Source organism: Orcinus orca, chromosome 12 (genome assembly GCF_937001465.1).
Source record: "Orcinus orca chromosome 12, mOrcOrc1.1, whole genome shotgun sequence".
In the NCBI taxonomy this organism is placed as follows: Eukaryota; Metazoa; Chordata; class Mammalia; order Artiodactyla; family Delphinidae; genus Orcinus; species Orcinus orca.
In genome coordinates, this window is record NC_064570.1 from 80,597,522 (window position 1) to 80,621,450 (window position 23,929).

The window sequence follows — 23,929 nt, forward strand, 5'->3', positions numbered from 1 at the left end:
GACCTAACGTGATCTATCCTGGAGAATGATCCCTGTGCACTTTAGACGAATGTGTATTCTGCTGCTGTTGGATGGAATGTTCTGTATATGACTTCAAGGTTCATTGGTCTAAAATGTTGTTCATGTCCCTTATTTCCTTGTTGATTTTCTTTCTGAATGATCTATCCATTGTTGAAAGTGGGGTTTTAAAGTTCACTACTATCATTGCTGTCAGTTTTTGCCTTCATGTTTGTTAATAATTGTTTAATATATTTAGGTGCTCTAATATTGTGAGCATATATACTTATAATTGTTATATCATTTTAAAGAATAGATCCCTTTATATCAATTATATAGTGGCCTCTCTTTCTCTTGTAATCGCTTTGACATGAAGTCTATTTTCTCTGACATAAGCATAGCTACACCTGCTCTCTTCTGGTTGGCATTTGCATGGGATTATTTTTTTTCCATCCCATCACCTTCAGCCTGAGTGTTCTTAAAGCTTAAGTGAGTGTCTTGTAGGCAGCACAGAGTTGGGTTTTGCTTTCTAATCTATTCAGCCACTCTTAACTTCTTTTAATTGGAGGATTTAAACCATTTATATTTAGAATAATTATTGACAGGTAAGGAGTTACTATTTTCATTTTGTTCATTGTTTTCTGATTTTTCTGCAGTTCCTTTCTTCTGTTCTTGCTGTCTTTCTTTGAGAATTGATTCTATTTTCAGTGTCAGCTTTGATACTTTTCTCTTTATCGTCTTTGTGTCCATATAGGTTTTTGCTTTGTCATTACAATGAGGCTTTCATAATATATATTGTAGTTATAACAGTCTATATTAAGCTGAATATTTAAATTCAAGTTCTACACATTTACTTGCTGGGGGGTGGGGAGAAAGACAGGAAAGAAGAAGGAAAGAGATAAGTTGATGGGGGGACAGAGGGCAGCCCCACTCCCTTTTGCCTCCTAGACTAGCCTCCTGTGTTTTTCTCAGCCATAATACTCATCATCAATCTCACTTTGTGGAAACTGTTATTCACCCATAAATAACTACAATATAAGAATCTTATTTTTTTTCCTCCAGTTTTATTGAGATAAGGATTCTATTTGAATCATTTGTAGTGGCCGAAAGGTAGGAAAAGCAGGAACACCTTGCTTTACATAAATGAAATAAAACTCATAATAATAAAAAATAACTAATCTTAATTTGTTACCCAGAAATACACAAATGCAAATCTATTAAAATCCTGAAGAACAATTTTTAAAACAACTTTAATTTGCTTTACTTTAAAGGCCCAGGGGTTATGTACTGTGCTTCATGCAGACAGCTTTCAAAAAAAATAATCACTTTAGGTATATCTGTAGCTCCTCAAAATTTCATACTTTAGGCAGCTACAAAAATCCCTTTCCTTCTTCCTGGCCCCTTCACTGCCTCTGAGCTCCCTCTTCAGCCCTGCCCTCTGCCTCACATCTACTTGGGACCCTCCCTTTCATGCTCGGCCCTGAGTCTGGTTTCTGGTTTCCAGTGCTGAGAATCTTTCCTTACAGGGAGCAGCTCTCTGGAATTCTGGTGAAGAACTCTTCCACTTTGTGAAACAGAACTGTTAGTTCAGGATCTAACTTTCCTGCTAGAGTAGAAGCTCCCTGTGAGCCAGCAAGTTGTTTATTCATGATTCTATATCCATTATCTAACAGTGCATAGTTAAACTCAAGAAATATTTGTGGATTGAATGAATGTCTAGACTTTCCTACTGTACAGTGGGAGAGGAGCTTTGAAAGGAATATGACCAGGATAGAACAGGAAAATGATAGAAGGCAAGAAAAGGGGAAGGCAAGAGACAGAGTAGAGTATTCAAAAAATAGACAGCACCCTCAGTCATGCCAGAGAATCTCTATTTTCTGACCCATCCCCTTCTCGTAATCCTGGAGATCCATTTATCAGTTGTGCTGTGAAAAGTGCCAGGAAGTGGTCAAGGTTCTCAGACCTAAGAAGTTGCTCCCTGCCAAGATGCCAGGTCCCCTTCAATCTCTCAGTAACTTCTCTTGCTGTTGTCTGCGGATACATTCCTGCAGAAAAAGATAATTGCAGATGTTGGTGAACATCCTGATAAAGAGTTTCCATCTGAAGTCACAGGAACTAAAAGGGCTTTGAAATAGAGAGCCCTTTAGAGATAAAGATGGCTGATGTCCAAGGTGTTTGTGTGTCATGAACAAATACTCATGCTTTGTCCTTTATTGTGGTCTTTTGAATCTTATGTTCATGGGGAGAGGATTGTGAGTTTTCCTTGTCAGAAAACATATATAGGAAGAATTGGTGACATTCAACATCATCTAAATATCAGAAATTTATTTTAAAAATGTAGGACATGGAGAACAGACTTGTGGTTGCCAAGGGGGAGGTGGACGGGAGAGGGATGGATTAGGAGTTTGGGATTAGCAGATGCAAACTCATATACAGAATGGATAAACAAGGTCCTACTCTATAGCACAGGGAACTATATTCAAAATCCTGTGGTAAACCCTAATGGAAAAAATATGAAAAAGAATGTGTATATATATACATATATCTGAGTCACTTTGCTGTACAGTAGAAATTAACACAACATTGTAAATCAACTATATTTCAATAAAATAAATTTTTTTAATGCAGGGAATTCCACTTTTCAGAAGGAAGGTTTAGTTTGGGGTTTTGTTTTCTTTTTCTTTTTTTGGCTGTTTCAAGAAAAGAAAATACAACTTTTATTGTGTTTTAAGATTTAGTTTGCAAATATAATCATCTGAATTTAGTTTTCAGTCAATTCAGCTTAATTTATATCTTAAAAGTCCTAAAATTGGCTTAGAAAAAGTCATCACTCTGGCATATCCCAAAATAGTAAAGACAAAGAAATGTGGGAGAAAAGATAGGCACCAATACATTTTTTAAAAATCATATCCCTGTATAACCAACCACCAGCACCAGTAAGAAATGGAACACAATTACCTATCAGAAGGCACAATTAAGGGAGTTGTACCCAGCTTGGGTGGTGGAAGGGGGGATTCCCTGCATTCTCAGCTGTCCGCATTCCAGAATCAATTAGTAGTAGTAGAGGTATTCTCCCAAGTCTAATACGCATCCTTTAACCAACTTCCCTGTGTGAGAAATATTACCCCCCCTTTTTCACAACCACAGCGCCTATTCCTCCCACGCAGGCAGTGCCTATTATTATGCCCAAAATAAACCTCATTTAATTAAATGAATATTAAAAACACTTCTACCTAAATACAAATAACAAGAGGTGGTACATGAGGAAGGAAAGGAGGAAAAGCTACGGAATATAGGAGAAAATCTCCTACATCATGTCAGTTTAACCCACACAGAAATGATGGGTTACGTGTGAACATCTGAAGGAATTCTGTGGTTAAACCTCTACAGAATGCAGCCCACAGACTTGTCCGTGTTATCACTGACCCAAAATCCTTCCTAGATATCATGATACCTCATACAAATCCTCAGAGATGCAGGTATATTCTCTAAGCTTAGGCAACCTCAGATAGTGGAATGAGGCACCCACCTGACTGCCTGGGGAAAGTGTTGCCTTAGGATATGTTACATTGTGTCATAGCCAGCTCCCCTTCACATGTGGGCTTGCATTAGGATCAGCCTTTGGGGACATGAAACAGTTGATTATAATGCATAACAGACTAAAGGTTTCCCAAGTGAAGTTCACATAACATGACTGTTATTACAAAACCTAAGAAAATCACTTTGGAAAGTAATATGCCTACGGAATAAATAGCTATTGGAAAAATACATCTGGGTTTATTAACTGAGCTAATAGAGTAATATATTATGGCACCTTAGGAATATAAATTTATTTGAAAACAGACGAACACACAAACCATTGCAGTGGGCTGGATGGTAGCCTCAAGAAAAAGTTCATCTATGTCCTTATCCCTGGAGTGCATGAAGAGTACCTTATTTGGGAAAAGGGTCTTTGCAGAAGTGATCAAGATAAAGATCTTGAGATGAGGAGATAATTTTGGATTATCCAGGTGGGCCCTAGATCCAACGACAAGTGTCCTTATAAGGGACATGAAAAGGAAAAACCAGCCAGTGGAAGAAGACACTGAGAAGACAGAGGCAGTGATGCAGCTCTAAGCCCAGGAATGCAGATGGCCACCAGAATCTGGGAGAGGCAAGGAGCAATCCTCTCTTCCAGCTCCCAGAGGAAGTGCAGTCCTGCAAGATTTTGAGCTTCTGATCTACACAACTGTGAGAGAATAAATTTCTACAGCCCTAGGAAACTAGCACAGCCATTTAGATTATTCTGTAGTTTAAATTTATATAAGGATTGAATTCTAGCTGTAGAGAAAAGCCTGGACTGATCCTTAGGGTTTTGGCTTCTTATAAAGTTTCCATCCAGAATTAACTCTGTGACCCTGAGCAAGCCTCCTAGGTTTCCTGTTAGTTAATGTCTTTATGTGCAGTTACACTAGAGTCACTGAGAGCTTCCTTCCAGCTCTCAAATCTACATTTTTGCATTGATACAAATCTACGTTAATAAGTGACACAGTAGAAAACTGAGCAAGGAGAGGCACAGCTAGCATTGTGTAAACACAGAGTCTCACACACCCAAAGCTCTCAGATATGCACACATTCTCTTTTCTTAACTTTTTATTTTATATGAGAGTATAGTTGATTAACAATGTTGTATTGGATTCAGGGGTACAGCAAAGTGATTCAGTTGTACATATACTTGTATCTATTCTTTTGCAAATTCTTTTCCCATTTAGGTCGTTACATAGTATTGAACAGAGCACACACACATTCTTATAAACAAAGTTTAGGATTTGTGGTAGGAAGAGAGAGGGAAGAAGAAACGAGATTAGCTATCATTGCTTTCATTTATTATGCCAAATGTTCCACGTTACCCTTATGATAAACTTGCTGTCGTAGCAGTCTGGGTCCAAACAGGAGACAGAAACCACAGATGGTGGTTTAAACAGGGGAAGTTCATAGAATAATTAAACTAAGATTGAGGAAAGCAACTGTAAGATAAGAAGAAAGCCTGTATAGAATCCCAGGGCTGAGGGAGAGTCCATAAGCAAGGACAAACATGAAAGGGGGTCAGACCTCACTGGAAAAGGTGTGGTTCAGCCACAGGACAGCAGAGAAGTTTCCTGATTTGACCCGGCTGGAGAGGGTCTGGGGTTGCTGGGCAAAGAGCAGGCACCCTACAGAGTGCAGGCGGGAAGCCCAGGATCAGCAACCCATGAGCTAGGTATGCAGGGGGGTGTGGGCACCAGCTGGAACAGAGGCCTTCAGAGCACAAGGCCTGCCACAGAGTTTGCAGAAGGAAAAACCACCTGTTTATGTGATGTTCTAGCCATGACAGCTGCAAGCAGGCTGCATGAAGCTCTGGGTTCCCTGTTGAAAGGGCTGCAGAAAGAGCTGCAAAATCACTGAGGGACTGCTCCCTGGGCCTGTGACTTCCGCCAGGTGGTCTGACACCTTCACTGCCCATCTCACTAGCCCTCACCAGAAACTGCAGGAAGCCTCTTCTCCCTCAGGGTCTTTCCAGACCCTCTATTAAGAAAACTTCACATTGCGCTTAATTTGAAAGAGAAATGCTCAAAGGAATTCCATTATTACAGAATACATTGAAGGGTGCATTTGGAACTGAGAGGAAATAAATCGATACCTGACACACTCGCATGGTAATGCCCAGCTATTATATAATCACACATGTGGACACCAAGGCTGAGAGGTGATACAGCCACTAAATTGCAGGGCTGAAAATTCTGTCCAGAGCCATAAATGATTGATAATCCCTGAAACTAGGCTCTGAGCACACCCCACAAGCAGTGTGATGAAAATTACCCAGTCTTTTGTAGATGGCTCCATATTTTGAGTCCATTATTATAGTTACTAGGATCATATGATAAAACTTCATCTGATAATAATTTTTCTGCACACTTATTTTAAAAATAAAAAACCAAATGACAAGACCAGGTCATATTACATGTCTTCTTTCTTTGTTAAGTGGCCCCCTCCTCCTAGCAAAGGCACCATGGATTTCTTCACAGCATTCATCACACTCCGATGTAATTAACTGCTGTCTATGTGTTTCTCACACTGTAGAGGCTGAGCCTTACACATTCTTCTTTGTAGCTAGGCCAGTGCCCTGGCTCGTGAGAGATGTTTAATATCAGAGAATTGAATTCAATCAAAGAGAACAGATTCATTTCAGAGATTCCTTCTAAAAAGTCATTTTTAGGCTATAACCCAGGATGAAGACTGTTGATCAAGCAGTTAAAGGAACACACCAGTCAGTCCCTGGAGACCCCTGATGGCATAGAAGGTCTACTTCATGGATCAGATCCGTGAATTTTAGGATCAGAGAGTGAATTTCCAAAGCCGTGTCCTGGAGGGAGGCCCAACATACCTGGAAACGGCCCAGTCCAAACAAGAACTAGTCCAAACAAGAACAATAATCAAAGGCAAGGTGGCAAGCACCCAAAGGGGAAAATCTGGGCATCTGTAGTTAAAGGACTTGAAGTCTGGAAACAAGAAGAGCTAATGTTACTGAGCCCAAGCCCATACTGCTTGCCACACGACAGGCCAATAAATCAAGAGACAAGTTGCTGGGACAAGGGATAGCAACTTTATTCAGAAAGCCAGCAGACCAAAAAGATGGTGGACTCACGTCCCAAAGAACCATTGCCTGAGTTAGAATTCAGGTTTCTTTTACACTGAAAGGGGAGGGAGTAAAGTCAAACATTTGCTGGTTCCCATCAGCCTTCAGAGTAGATGTGTTAATATCTTCCTCCCTGCCGTCATTCACAGGTGGGCCTGGTCAGGATGTTTCCTGTGAGCTAAACAAAGGTATTTTAGCTGAATGCTCATTACCTGGGAGGCAGGGTTCCCAGAGATGGGCCATTGTGTACACTTTAAGCTTATAGGCAGCATCCCTTTTGTGATTAACTTGTAATGGAATACAAAAATTCTTCCCTATTACATTATTACTGAAGAATGTTGTGAGCAGGTTAGTGAATTAATCCCAGAGTGACATATCTCTGACACCTTTTTAATGACCTCTTAGTGTACGTTTGTGGAGTTAAACTGAGTTGATTTAAAGGGTCTTAACTGATACAGTCAGCACATTCTCCAAAATAATACAATCTGCTTACTGCCTCGAACACTCTCACTCTGGGGTCTAAAGTTATTTCTATATTTAGGTTTGAATCCACTTAAAACTCAGCATACCACCCCACAGTCTTCGGCAAAGTGCTGGCCGAAAGCACATCCTCAGCCCTATAGCAAGTACCTTCTTGCATCAAGTAACTTCCCAACACTACTAGGTATTTTCACTTTTATTTTAACTAAGTCATAACTACATATCAGTATATTTTAGTGTACAGCCAAACGACTTGATACATGTACATTTTGCCAAATGATCACCACAATAAGTTCAGTTAATATCCATCAACACACATAGCTACACATTTTTTTTCCTCTGATGAGAACTTTTAAGGTCTACACTCTCAGCCATGTTCAAATATACAATACAGTATTGTTAACTGTAGTCACCATGCTGTACATTACATACCCAAAACTTATTTATCTCATAACTTGAAGTTTGTAACTTTGACCCCCTTTGCCAATTTCCTGCACACATCCCACCCCCTGACCTCTGGTGACCACCAAGCTGTTCTCTGTACCCATGATTTCTGGGTTTTGTGTTTTTTTAGATTCTGCATAGAAATGAAACCATATAGTATTTGTCTTTCTCTGTCTGACTTATTTTGCTGAGCATAATGCCCTCAAGGTCCACCTATGTTGTTGTAAATGGCGGGATTTCCTTCTTTGTCATAGCAGAATAATCTTCCATTGAATACATATACCACATTTTCTTTATGCATTCATCCATCGATTGATATGTAGGTTGTTTCCATGTGTTAGCTGTTGCAAATAGCGCTGCAATGAACATGGGGGTGCAGATAATCTGTTTGAGTTAAGGGTTACTGTTTCCTTTGGATAAGTACCCAGAGGTGGAATTGCTGGATCATGTGGTAGCTCTATTTTTAATTTTTTGAGGAAGATCCTTGCTGTTCTCCATCATGGCCACACTAATTTACACTCCCACCAACAGTGCCCAAGGATTCCCTTTTCTCCACACCGTCCCCAATGCTCGTGATTTCTTGTCTTTTTCATCACATCCATTCTGACAGGTGTGAGGTGATATCTCTTTGTGATTTTGATTTGCATTTCCCTGATGATTAGTGATATTGAGCATCTTTTTATGTATCTGTTGGACAGTTTCATGTCTTCTTTGGAAAAATGTCTATTCAGATCCTCTGCCCATTTTTTAATCTGATTGTTTGAGTTTTTCCTACTGAGTTGTATGAGTTCTTATATATTTTGGATTTTAACCCCTTGTTTTTTCATCTTGGTCTCCTCTTCTCATTTGCCCACTTCCTTGAAGAAAGAGGTCTTTCCTGTCCCTACTCTGTCTTCTTCAGAGACTAAAGTTCTAATTTCCATGCGTCTACCCATATTACTTACACTGAGATTTCCCAAAGATCTCTTCTTCCTGTATCTGGAATTTTTCTCTATTTGCTGTCAAATCTCCTTTCTACCTGCAAGTCACTTATTGCATTCTGTTGGATTCTTGGTTGTCAAACCCTCACTAGCCAGGACCTTTCCTACTGGCACTACTGGAACCTTCTCTTGACTATATGCCAGGCTTTGCTCAGGAATATGTCTGTGCCCAGTCTCCTAGATGCCAAATATCCTTTATCTGATCAATGTATTGACAGCTGAGCTGCATTTCACTACATTGGCCACATCTACTGTGGTATAAAGTGATTATTGATATTCAACACTTTGACCTGGATATATGACCAGAATCACAGATATATGAGAAATACTAAAATACATTGAATTTTCTCTATTACCAGGTAAATATATAAAGTATTAGAAAGATATGCAACACAAAGCATGAAATAAGATATATCAAATATTAATTTAACCATCAATCTAATTTATCATAACATGTATTACACCCAAATATTGTCAGTTATCAATTATAACTCCATTCAAACAAATATGTACGTGGTTGTATGTACATAAACATACATATCATGACGGTTTTTATCCCAAATGCAGTTAATAGTCTTCCACACCTGCTGGTCCTGAGATTCTTTTTTTGGCTCATTCCTCCTCATAAAACATTGATGTAAGGACAACAGAATTTTGGAACATCAGTTTTCGCAGTGGAAAGATATAATGAGGATCTGGAAGAGATCCCTGTTCTCTTCACAGGACTCACAGAACATTTGAATGATTCCAGATTTGGTTTTGAGCGCAAGGAAGTGTCTCATAATTTATTATAATCACCAAAAGTTTTCAAAGTTTTATCTTATTTCTGGCATATCCAACATCTGAATACCTGGACTTTCTCTTCCAATCAAGGCAGGTAACCAGAGCCAGATTTACTCTCCATCCTTAGATAACTGAAGAAAAAAAAAAAAACAGTCTAAATATATGTGGAGTAACAACTTTTAGACACTGAGCAACAGACAGAACAGGAAACAAACATGGTGAGCCCCCGGGATTTGCCCAGCTCTTTTCTGCAGGCAGCAGACTGTTTCAGGCCACAGTGGCCCTCCTGAGCAAGGAGACAGAGGTGAGGTTTCTAGAAGGCACAGGTGGCAGGATCTGCAGGCAAAATCCTGGATAGGAGGGAGAATTGTACAAACAGGGGAGAAATACAGATACACACAGAGTTCGGCCGAGGGTTCCCTTTAAATTGTCAGCTGGGTGCTGATGGGAAACCAGGAAGCAAGGAGAGAGCCACCAGACAGGAGCAGGAGAACTGAGGTCCTACAGGGCAGAAAATGCTTCATATTCTCACAAGCCAGAGTAGAGAAACAATCACAATACAGAAGGCGTCAGGTCAAATATTTAGAAGAGCACGGCCTCAGCAGTTGGGAATATTTTCCCTACATTTAAAGGCTACTCTGATCTCACTTAACTAAGCTTAAAAAGAACAACTTAAACTCTTTCCAAGTAACTTAACTGCAACCCAGAGTAAAGGTCAAGAATATTTAAAAGAAAACAAAAGTGTGGGCACTCAAGAACGTAAAATTCATGTGTAGCATCCACTTAAAAATTAAAAATATGCAAAGAAGTGGGAAAATATGACCCATAATGAAGGAAAAGAAAATCGATCAGTAGAAACAGCCACCAAAATGGCACAAATGATAGAATTTGTAGAAAAAGAACATTAAAGCAGTTATAACTATATGCCGTATGGTCAAAATCCGAATAACTTAATTACTCTTGGCAATAACACTGCTCATTGAGTGTTAGGTTTCAGCTATACGTACAACAAAATCATGTTGATTTTGTTGTTGTTCTTGTTACAGAAAATTTTGGAAAGGGTAACACCTAAACAGAAGGGCTATATATGTTAGTTATTCTTTTTCCTTGCTTTAATAAGAATATGCCCTTCTGTATTGGGTTCACTAGAAAGTTGGCAAAGCATTTCTGTCTGCCACAAAAAAACACTGTATTTCTCTTTGGACTTATTGATTGGTGGAACTACTTGTGTCAAAGCACCTTGGGATCATTGGGAAAAATTAAAAGCATGAATTATTGAAAATGACCATTGGTGTAGTGGGAGTTCATTAAGAGCTAAGGTGTAAGTGGAAGAAGAAAACAGATCATCAGAAGTCGGATTCTACTGCCATACTTAGCAAACAGGAAGCAAGTTCATGGTTGTGGTGTGCGTTCACAAAAACGATGGCTTATCCTGAATTATAGCCAGGACCAATGAGCCTCAAGGTGAGTAAGGTGCATGTTTTTTGTTGTTGTTTTTTGTCGGTTTTTTTGCGATACGCGGGCCTCTCACTGTTGTGGCCTCTTCCATTGCGGAGCACAGGCTCCGGACGCGCAGGCTCAGCGGCCATGGCTCACGGGCCCAGCCGCTCCGCGGCACGTGGGATCCTCCCGGACCGGGGCACGAACCCGTGTCCCCTGCATCGGCAGGCGGACTCCCAACCACTGCGCCACCAGGGAAGCCCTAAGATGCATGTTTAAGCAACAAATAACACCTACTCCAGGTATCAAGGGTTTTATTCATTTGCTTTCCTGGCTCAAAAAATAATATCTTCCCAGCTGGCCAAATTACCCAAACCTCTTAATGTGCCCACAAATGGGACGCAGTCAAAATCCTTACACTGAATCACAATGCGCTCCAAGGGGAAGTGGGTAGCACTGAGGTGAGGGTGGTCTATGCTATTCCACTTTTCACCATACCAAAAACATGTCCATATTAGAGCTAAAAAATGCAGAGAGAGGTAAGGACTTGGTGAGCTTTTTTATTGATGACTTGTCCTCACTTTCATCCCCTTCTCCTCGCTGATTCCGTGAGCTCATCCCAAATCCCTCTGTGTACCTGTGATGCTGCTTGTCCTTAGATACTGCTTTCACCATGTCACCTGGAGAGCTGTAATGGCCTTCTGCCACCCTAAGGCAACAAGTCAGAACTCCTGTTTCTTACGAAGAAGCCCCTGGCATGCGGCCTAATGGTCTTGTAGAAGGAGCCTAGACTCAGTAGCCCAGCTTTCTAGGTCGCCACCCTGACTCCACTGTTCACTGGCTGTGTGACCTCAGGCACTAAGCCTCAGTTTTCTCTTCTGTAAAATGGGGATAAAAATAGTGGTACCTACTTCACACGTCTTTGGTTAAGACTGGAATGAGATAATTTATGTAGGACACTTAACATAGGAGCACTTTATAAATAGTAGCTATTTTTACCTATTCAAATATATTTACCTGAATTTCATCATAGGAACAGCCCCCTCCCTCCACAGGACTTCTTATAACCTGTCCTTGAACAACACGGGCACACAAAGCACACACACGAAACCTGCATTCCCGTCTCCGCTTTACCTAAACTTTCCTTTTCTAAAATCTCCTTTGTGTCACCACGTGATTAATGTATCCATTCTTTAAGGTTCATCACAAGTCCCACCTTTATCATTAAACCACTACTGCTCTAAATCCTTATTATAATTCTTTGAAATTCATGAGTGATGTTATTCTCTGGTAAAACAACTTATGTATGTTGATTTTTAATAGAGAAAAATATGTGATTTTTTTTCCTGCATCTTGTCTTCCCAACTATGTTTTATGTTTGTTTGGTTAGTTGTTGTTGTTTTTTTTTTTACAGATAATTCTTTGTCCCATATGGTAGATACTACACTGCTGGATGCAGCAAGTCATTGTTGACTTATGATTAAAGACAAAAATTCAAAAGGCATGGAAAATATTCAGGAAGCTTATATGGCAAGAGATTGTTTGGAGGAGTTAAGAAGAACCAGGTGGCGATTTGACCTGGGTGACCCACCTAAGAAGAAAGGATCAAGGAATGAATATATAGTGCATTTGGGGTTTCTCTTCTGCTTCTGAAGTTTGCAAATGAAGTGTAGTAATCTTTTCACTGTACATGGTTTTTATCATTCAGCTTTAATCCTGATACACTCATAGCCTCCACTCATCAAAGATACCTGTTCAAGCAGTTCCCTTATTGCCTGGCCCCAGGAGTACATTTAAAGGCTATAATTAGTAAGCAGTGTCAACCACCAAAATCTAAAACTAAAACAAAAAAACACCCCCAAAATCTGGATGAAGAGATAAAGTGAAGGAAAAAATTATCCTTTGAAATCTAACAAAAATCAACAAACGATGGATCATATCAGCTTCACAACAGTAACTTACAATGGGAAAGATTTCACCATATTTTTTTTTTTTTTTTTTTTTTTTTGCAGTACGCCGGCCTCTCACTGTTGTGGCCTCTCCCGTTGCGGAGCACAGGCTCCGGGTGTGCAGGCTCAGCGGCCATGGCTCATGGGCCCAGCTGCTCCGCGGCATGTGGGATCTTCCCGGACTGGGGCACGAACTCGTGTCCCCTGCGTCGGCAGGCGGACTCTCAACCACTGCGCCACCAGGGAAGCCCTCACCATATTTTTTGTGAAGAAAACAAGAAACCCCTGCACCCACTCAAGAAGACGACAGTGTTTCTTTAATACAACATACATGATTACAGGTCTAGTGTTACAGAAAGCTGTGGCCAAGTCAGTCACAATGTAATGTAGCCATCTGAGATAAGGATATGTTAAAATAAGCCCAAAAGATTGCACAAATTCTAAAACCAGGAAGGCACGAAGCAGTGAATGATTAGATTGTATTCAGTTTTCTCCAGAAGAGTAAGTTTCTTCTCACCCTCAAGGATCAATATGTGTCATTGAGGTGGAGATATTTGCAGATTCATAAAAAGAGTGGGGAATCCACTAGTCTAAGCTGTTGAAAATGCCCCTGAAGAATGATGATGACCAATCAGCAATGTGATCCCTAATTTGATTTCCTAAATGGATTTAACCAACAAGACTGGGATCGGAGGCACTGTGAGCCTGTGGTCAGTTGGCTATTGTGCAATATTTAGAGTTTGATGTATATTTATAATATGATATCTGATTGAAAACGAGCTTCTTATGAGTCTGGGTATTGTCAACCTGAGACTCATTTCACCTGTGGGAGAAGCGATGAAATTGTGTCCTGAACATTAGAGCTTGGGTGCAGTCCCGGAACCTAAAGTGACCTGTCAGGATATGACCAGACCAAAGGATCCAGCCTCCACCCACAGGACCAGCCTCCACTCACGGGACCCAGCCTCCACCCTGGCAACCACCATCCATTTTTTGCTTCCTAGCTCTTGAAATACAATACTGCCCTATTTAGAGAGATCACTTGTAAAAAGAGTTAGCAAGAAGGGCAAGGTTCAAAATCATAGAGCTCCCTTTGCCTTCTCAGGTTCCAGTGATGCTGAGTGTATGACTTGCTTTGTTCCCTGAATCACGATGTCTGTCATTTCTCTCCTTCTACCAGGAATGCCCTTTCCCTCCTCACAGTTTGAATGCCTTACACTTACCAACTCCAGGAGGTTTTCTTTGACCTAATTTCCCACCCCCACACACACCGGATTAGGAACTTTTATCTGGTGCTCCTTAGAAACAGTCTTGCTACTGCATCTCCACATTGCTTTGAAATGATCCATTTATTGGTCGGCTAACTACAATGCTCCTTAAGTGAAACTTAGCCCTTATTCATCTTTACGTTCCTAGCACCTTGCATTACGCTTAATAGCCAGGAAGCCCTCAATACATTTTTTATGAAAAGAATGCCCTGCTAATTCAATTATATTTCCCACTAGAACTCAACCTTCATAACATTTGCACAAAATGACAGTTCCCGACATGGGGTGATTCTTGGGTCAGCAAATGGTTATATTTCCCAGTAAATACATTTTAAAATGCATATTTTGTAGGATACTTGTGTATATGTCACTTTCTATGCACCAGGAGCTATTCTAAGAGCTTTATAAATATTAACTTGAATTATCTTCATATCAAACTTCTGAAAGAGGTGGTATCACTACCCCACTTAGAGTTGGGGAAACAGAGATACAGTGAAGTTATGTAACTTGGCTGAAGATGGCTCAGCCAGTGGGGGGAAAAACCAGGATTTGAATCCAGGCAGCCTGGCTCAGAGCCCAGAGCCTTCCCTGCCGGCCTAATGGATTTGCCAGTAAGTCTTCATCCACAGAATGAGTGGCCATGCTTGTACGAAGAAGTCTGGATGTATACGTCATTTCCTCTCTTTCCCCCTTGCTTTGCCTTCTAAAACGGATGTCTTTTAAACCTCTCACTTTAGACGAGCATTTTATTGAAGTACTTTCCTCTAAGGAGCCTGGCCTATTTTACAAAAAGGAAAAATGAAAAACAAAACCAGGAGCTCAATAATCCTCATGAAATCCATTGAGGAATGTACATTGTAAGAAAAGGAAATATTTCTAAATGGGTATTTAGCTGGATTTTTATCCCCTTAAGATAAGACTGAATAATGATTTCATTCTGCCCTGGGATTGGGAAAAAAACACTCTTGTAAGTCTTGGAAAGGAAGCAAAAGGATATAAGGGCTCTTCATGAAAATGTTCTATTTCCATTTTTTTTGAAGTTCAAATTCTGTGATGATTAGCTGCAGCTGACCTTGACTTTCCACACTGCTTCAGGAGGCATATGCTATCATAGAGATCAGAAATCAAATGGATTAGGCTCTCTCTTCAGCTCAACACTTAAATTGCAGCTGGAAGAAGCCATCTTTAGGACAGTCAGCCCCCAAAACATTTCTTCAGAGGTTTCTTTGCCAGAGGGAATGGGGCTTCTTTGCTGGCAGTGCAATTGAGTCATAAAGGAGAAAAACATTGAGACGAAAGCTGCCAGGACTAATTAATAACAATTAAATTGTTATGTTTGTAAATGGATCATTATGAGTTAAAGGAAAGATGCTTTGCCACTGTTTAGAAAACTGACCAAGAAGACTCCTCAAGAAATTAATTTGGAAAATCGTGTCTTTAGCAAGCCAATATGTAAGGTGCAAACTGTATGCCCTTATGTTGTCTATTGGAAATAAGAAAATTTTCATTATGAAAGAAGATTGAGAGGGACTTACGTTTTGCAAAGTTAAGATATCAGGGACCAGATTTATCTTCCAATCAGAAGAAAACCAAAATATACAAGGACTAGACCTCAGGCAACAAAATACAGTGACCATTGAGACACAAGAAGTAAATAAGATGAACTTATATTGCCCCAGTTTACTTCTGGGAGGGGTAAACCAGGTAGAGACAGCCGACTCTCTACGTTGGGGAGAGCAGGCCAGTTAGTTCTCAGGAGAGAATACTGGAAAGCAGAGAGATACACAAAGAATTCGAGATATTTGCAAAGGGCCCACTAAAGTATTCAGCTGAGTACTGTTCAGTGCATTAATGTGAGGAAATTACTCTAGTCTAGAGTAAGAACTACCCAAAAGGATTAAAGGGAATAGTACTTGTGGCTCACATCAGACCAAAATCATACTTTCTCATAGCAGCCAGACTGGACATTCTCAGAGCTCACAAGGCATTGTGTAGAGCACTCAGATGGATCTTAGTTCTTTCAGTGATGAATGACTAGCCTTGGACTAAACACGCTCTTGTTCCACATAACACATCTAAAAAGGAAGGCCAGAGAGGATCAAACTCTTTGCAAGTAACTTAACTGGGTCACAGAATAAACATAAATAATATGTATAGGAATACAAAAATATCCAACCACCAACAAGACAAAATTCACAATGCTCGAGAACCAATAAAAAATTTCTAGTCATGGAAAGAAGCAAGAAAATAGGATCTCTGAGGAGAAAAAAAATCAACTAATCAAAACTGATCCAAAACTGATATAGATGTTAAAATTGTCAGACAATAGCATTAAAACAGTCCTGACTGCTGTAGTCCAGATATTTAAAAGATAAGAAGAAACATGGAAAATATTTTTAAAAGACCCAAATCAAACTTCTAGAGAAGAAAAATACAATGTGTGAGACACATAATGCACTAGATGGGGATTAATGACAGGTTAAACATTGTATAAGAAAAGATCAGTGAACTTGAAGACATAGCAATGGAAACTAACCAAAATGAAACAGAAAAAAAAAAAGAAAAAAAAAAAAAAACAATCAGAGTATCAGTGAGTATGGGGCAATTTCAACCCAAATCCCTGAATGGAAAGAAAGCAGAGAGAAAAGAAAAGTTAGTTGAAGAAATAATGTCTAAAATGATTCCAAATTTGTTGAAAACTATAAACCCACATACCCAAGAAGTGCAATAAACTCCAAGCACAAGAAACATAAAGAAAACTACACCAAGTCTTACATCATAATCAAATTGCTCAAAGCCAGTGATAAAAGGAAATCTCAAAAGCAACCAGAGAATGAACACATTACCTTCAGCATAATAAATGTAAGAATGACATCAATTTCTCATCAGAAAAAATGCAAGTGAGAAGAGAGCAGAGCAACATCTTTAAAATACTAAAAGTCAATAAAAAGCAACAGATAACCTAGAATTCTATGCCCAGTACTCAACAGGAAGACAAAATAAAGTCCTCTTCAGACATACAAAAGCTAAAAGTATTTGTCATCAGTTTGTATCTTAAGAAATTAGAAAGAAAACATAAAGTTAAGCCCAACATAGGCAGACTAAAGGTGATAAAAATTTACAGTGAAAAATAATTAAATAAAAAACAGAAAAGCAATACAGAAGAGCAATGAAATCAAAAGCTAGATGTTTGAGAAAATCACTAAAATTAATAAACCTCTAGCCAGACTGATGGGGAAAAAACCCAGTGGACACAATTACCAATATCAAGATCAATAAAGGGGTAGTAACTATAGACTCTATAGATATTGCAAGGATAGTATATGAACATTAATATATGAATAACATAAACAATTGTATGCCAATGAAATCTACAACTTAGATGGAATTGATGAATTTCTTTGAATGATACAAACTCCCAATGCTCAACCAAGAAGAAGAAGATAACATGAGCAATCACATTCCTTTTAAAGTAATTGAACTTGTAGTATAAAACTTTCCCACAATGAAAACTCCAGATCCAAATGGCTTACCAGTGTATTGACAATTTTTAAGAAGAAATAATGCCAATTCTAACCAACACTTTCAAGAAAATTGAAGAGGAGGGAATACTTTCCAACTCATACTATAACCTTCTACCAAAACCAAACAGTTATAAGCAAGGATAACTATAGACCAGTGTCCTTCATAACCATAGATTGAAATTTTCTATCAAAGACAACAATGATCAGCTCAGTAGATATAGAGAAGGCATTTGACAAAATTACAGTCATTCCTGATAAAAACTCTTGACAAATGGGATAGAAGGGAATTCTCTCTGTCTGATAAAGACATCAACGAAAAGCCTATGGTTAACATCACATTATATTTAATGTAAAAGAGTTAGTGCTTTTCTCTTAAATTAAGAATGAGACAGGGGCCTCTGCTCTCATTACTTTTATTCAACATTTAACTGTAGGTTTTAGCCAGTGCAATAAGGAAATACAAAAATGTAAGGCATCCACACTGGAAAGGGAGAATTAAAATTTCTTATTCATAGGCATGATCATCAATGTAGAAAATCCGATGAAATCTCAAAAAAAGCTCTTAAAACTAACAAGTTTACCTAAATTTCAGGATTCAACCTGAATATATAAAAACCAATTATATCTAGGTATTTTAGCAACATACTATCAGAAATTGATATTTTAAATATCATGCCATTCACAATAGTATCTTAAAAATAAGAAATTGTTAGGGATTAAATTTGACAAGAGATGCGAAAGACTGGTACACTGAAACTACGAAATATTGATGAGAGAAATTAAAGAACTAAATACATGTAGAATATAACATGTTCATTAACCAGAAGACTCAATATGAAGAAAGCAATTATCCCCAAATTGATTTATAAATTCAACATAATCCCTATCAAAAGGCCCAGAAAACTTGTTATAAATGGACACATTGATACTGAAATTTGTATGGAAATGCAAAGGACATAGACTAGCCAAAGCAAACTTGACAAAGAAGAACAATATAGGAAGACTTCCATTACCTGATTTCAAACATTGTATATGGCTACAGTTAACAAGCAGTGTGCTGTTAGCATAAAGAAATAGATTAAATATTTATGGACAACTGATTTTAACAAAAGTGCAAAAGCATGAATGGAGAAAGCATAGATTTTGTTTTCACAAATGGTGCTGGAACAATTGGATTTCCACATGAAAAGAAAAATGAAAAGATACTTCATATTTTATGCCAAAATTAACTCAAAATGGAACACAGACCTAAATGTAAAACCTAAGACTATAAAATAAAGAAATCATTGATACCTGGAGTCAGGCAAAGATTTATTAAAGACAACAACAGAAGCACAATCCCTAAAACTAAAAGTGATAAGTTGGACTTCATCCAAATTAAAAATTCCTGCTTATCAAAAGCAGCAATTTTTTAACTTCTGTTAAAAAAATTAAAGGACAAGCCACAGCTTGGAAGAAAATATTATCAAATAATATATCAGATAAAGAATATGTATTCAGAATATATAAACAAGTCCTTCAGTTCAATAATAAGAACATAAACAATCCAATTAAAAAATGAGCAAAAGAGTTGAATACGTATTTTGCCACAGAAAATATACAAATGGTCAATAAGTATTGAAAAGATGATCAGTATCATTTGTCATTAGGAAAATGAAAATTAAAACCACAATTAGATGCAACTACACATCAACCAGGATTGATATAACCAAAAAGACCAACAAGGGCAAGTGTTGGTAAGTTGTGGACAAACTAGGACCCTTGTGTCTTGCTGGTGGGAATGTATCAGGTACAGCCACTTTGAAAATCAATAGGTCAGTTTCTTAAATGTTAAACCTAAACATACCATACATTTCAATAATTATATTCTTAGATAATAACCTACCTGAAAGAAAGGCCCACAAAAAGGCTTGTGTATGAATGTTCATAGCACCGTTATTCATAATAGTCAAAAACTGGACACAATCTAAATGTCCATAGAGTGAGGGATGTACCAACAAAATGTGAATATCTATACCATGGAGTATTATCCATCAATAAAAAGGAATGAAATACTAATACATGCTATAACACAGGTGATCCTCTAGCCAGGCTCTCAAGGCTAGACTGTAGGATTCCATGTATCTGAAGTTTCCCATAAGAATCCATCTATAAAAACAGTAAGCAAATCACTGGTTCCCTCGGCCTTGGGTTTGGAATAATGAATGGTTACAAATAGATTTAAGGGATCTTTTTCAGTGGTGGAAGCTTCTAAAACTATATTTGGATTATGGTTGCACAATTCTATAACTTTACTAAGAATCATTTAATTATCACTAAGAAGGATCTTATTATAAATTAGGGTGTTTACTAAAAGACTGTATGATATCTATTCTCACATTCCTTCCAGATTGCCTTAAGCAAACTAATAAAAAAAGTAAATGTAATGACTTTATATTAATGATTTTTTCAATAAGAAATTTTATAAAGAAATAACCAATCTGGGCTTTTTTTTTTAGTTTGGATAACTATATAAACTACTGCTTTTCTTTTCCAGAAAACAAAACTGTAAGCAAGTAAAACTTTGCAAGACAAATTATTCATCTTCAGCAGTTTTACACCAGTATATATTTGTCAAACTCTTTAGAAGCTATCACAATCCTACAGTGTAGATAGATGAAACATTTTGGCTCATCTCAAAAGAAACTTAAGGCAGCATTGAGTCTCAAAAGTCAACTAATCTCAGAATTGAAAGAAAACTTTGTCCTTAATGGCAACTCACTGACGTCTAAATTCCCCCCTTGACCACTCCCAAAAGCTCATCAGATCTCTGCTGGAGGACTTTTCATAGAAGCAGAGAACTTGTTGTGCCCAAGAGGGAAAATTTCATCTTTGCAAAGCACTGACAGCCAGAAAAACCAACCATGGACTTTCTGTAGCTTCCATCCACAACGTGAAGCTGATAGGAGGGAAGAGAGGTACACCAGTCTCTAGATGCCCTGGCCTCTATACTTCACACATGCACACCACACAAGTAGTGTATATAGAACACATGGATGGAAACAATCCATATCTTAGAGTCCAGAATCTCCTTTGGATACAAGTTCCTTGAGAGGAGGGACAAAGTTCATCATGTTCACCAGGTATCCATAGAGCCCATCAGTGTGCCTGGGAATTTAGGGACTCAATCAATAATTTCCAACTAAACTTATAATTTTATAACACAAACAAGCATCTGTAAATCTCCTGAACAATTTTCCCACATGTCTATTCCATAGACATTTATTTTATGTTGTTGTTTTTCAGAAATTAATACCTTTTTTGTTATATGTGATTTATTAAAAAAAATACGGGAAAGTATTAGAATAGGTTGTTAGGGACAAGGTGAGGAAGTTAGTAATTTTACTGATGTGACTAAAAATGACCCTGGAACTTGCCACATGATGGAAAGTGAACTTTGTTTTACAGCTACTTTTAGTATTAGAAAATACTATTGTGACAGTGTTTATCACCAAGTTATCAGAAGGTATAAATCATGAGGATTTTTTTAAAATATTGGAGTATAGTTGAGATACAATGTTGTGTTATTTCAGGTGTACAGCAAATTGATTCAGTTATACATATACATATATCTATTCTTTCTCAGATTCTTTTCCCATATAGGTTATTATGGAATATTGAGTAGAGTTCCCTGTGCTATACAGTTGGTCCTTGTTGATTATCTATTTTATATATGTATATGTATATATATGTCTGTATATGTTAATCTCAAACTCCTAATTTATCCCTCCCACCACCTTTCCCCTTTGGTAACCATAAGTTTGTTTTCTATGTCTGTGAATCTCTTTCTGCTCTGTAAACAAGTTCATTGGTGTCATTTTTTTACATTCCACCTATAAATGATATCATGTGATATTTGTCTTTCTCTGTATGACTTACTTCACTTAGTATGATAATCTCTAGTTTCATCTATATTGCTGCAAATGGCATTATTTCATTCTTTTTATGGCTGAGTAGTATTCCATTGTGTGTATGTACCACATCTTCTTTATCCATTCATCTGTCAATGGACATTTAGGATGCTTCCATGTCTTGGCTATTGTAAAGAGTGCTGCTATGATCATTGGGGTGCATGTATCTTTTCAAATTATGATTTTCTCCAGATATATGCCCAGGAGTGGGATTGTTGGATCATATGGTAGCTCTATTTTCAGATTTTAAAGGAACCTCCATACTGCTCTCCATAATGTCTGTACCAGTTTACATTCCCACTGACAGTGTAGGATGATTCCCTTTTCTTCACACCCTCTCCAGCATTTATTGTTTGTAGACTTTTTGATATGGCCATTCTGACTGGTGTGAGGTGATACCTCATTGTAGATTTGATTTGCATTCTCTAATAATTAGCAATGTTGATCATATTTTCATGTGCTTTTTGGCCATCTGTATGTCTTCTTTGGAGAAATGTCTATTTAGATCTCTGGCCCATTTTTTGATTGAGTTATTTGTTTTTTTGATATTGAGCTGCATGAGCTCTTTGTATATTTTGGAGATTAGTCCCTTGTCATTCGCATTGGTTGCAAATATTTTCTCCCATTCTGTAGGTTGTATTTTCATTTTGTTTATGGTTTTCTTTGTTGTGCAAAAGTTTTAAGTTTCATTAAGTCTCATTTGTTTATTTTTGTTTTTATTTTCATTACTCTAGGAAGTGGAGCAAAAAGATATTGCTTCAGTTTATGTCAAAGAGTGTTCTGCCTATGTTTTCCTCTTGGAGTTTTATAGTATCTGGTCTGACATTTAGGTCTTTAATCCACTTTGAGTTTATTTTGAGTGTATGGTATTAGAGAATGTTTTAATTTCATTCTTTTACATGTAGCTGTCCAGTTTTCCCAGCACCACTTATTGAAGAAACTGTCTCTTCTCCATTGTATATTCTTGCCTCCTTTGTCATATTAATTGACCATAGGTGCATGGGTTAATCTCTGGACTTTCTATCCTGTTCCATTGGTCTATATTTCTGTTTTTGTGCCAATACCATACTGTTTTGATTACTGTAGCTGTATATATAGTCTGAAGTCAGGGAGCCTGATTCTTCCAGCTCCGTTTTTCTTTCTCAAGATTGCTTTGGCTATTTGGGGTCTTTAGTGTTTCCATAAAAAAATTTAGATTTTTTTGTTCTAGATCTGCTTAAAATGCCATTGGTAATCTGACAGGGATTCCACTGAATCTATAGATTGCCTTGGATAGTATAGTCATTTTGACAATATTGATTCTTCCAATCCAAGAACATGGTGTATCTTTCATCTGTTTGTGTCATCTTTGATTTCTTTCATCAGCATCTTATAGTTTTTAAAGTATAGGTCTTTTGCCTCCTTAGGTAGGTTTATTCCTAGGGTTTTGTTTGTTTGTTTGTTTGTATTTAATGTGATGTAAATTGATGAGCTCTAGTAGTTTTCTGGTAGCATCTTTAGGATTTTCTATGTATAGTATCATGTCATCTCCAAACAGTGACAGTTTTACTTCTTTTCCAATTTGGATTCCTTTTATTTATTTTTCTTCTCTGATTGCTATGGCTAGGACTTAGAAAACTATGTTGAATAAAAGAGGTTAGGGTGGACATCCTTGTCTTGCTCCTGATCTTAGAGGAAATGTTTTCAGTTTTTCAGCATTGAGTATGATGTTAGTGGTAGACCTAGCTGTAGGTATATGGCCTACCTATGTTGAGGTAGGTTCCCTCTGTTCCCACTTTCTGGAGAGTTTTTATGACAAATTGGTGTTGAATTTAGTCAAAAGCTTTTTCTGCATCTATCGAGATAATCAAATGGTTTTTATTCTTCAATTTTATAATGTGGTGAGTCACATTGATTGCTTTATGGATATTGAAAAATCCTTTCATCCCTGAGATAAGTCCCACCTGATCATGGTGTATGATCCTTTTAATGTATTGCTGGATTTTATTTGCTAGTATTTTGTTGAGGTTACTTGTGTCTATGTTCATCAGTGATATTGGTCTGTAATTTTCTTATTTTGTGGTATCTTTGCCTGCTTTTGGTATCAGGGTGATGGTGGCTTCATAGAAAGAGTTTGGGAGTGTTCCTTTCTCTGTAGATTTTTGGAATAGTTTGAAAAGGGTAGGTGTTAACTCTTCTCTAAATGTTTGGTAGAATTCGCCTGTGAAGCCATCTGGTCCTGGACTTCTGTTTGTTAGGAGTTTTTTAATCACACTTTCAATTTCAGTACTTGTAATTGGTCTGTTTGTATTTTCTATTTCTTCCTAGTTCAGTATTGGAAGATTGTACATTTCTAAGAATCTGTCCATTTCTTCTAGGTTGTCCATTTTATTGGCATAGGGTTGCTTGTAGTAGTCTTCTTTGTACTTCTGTGGTGTCTGAACTGTACAGTGATAACAATAGTCATAGGAATCACCAAC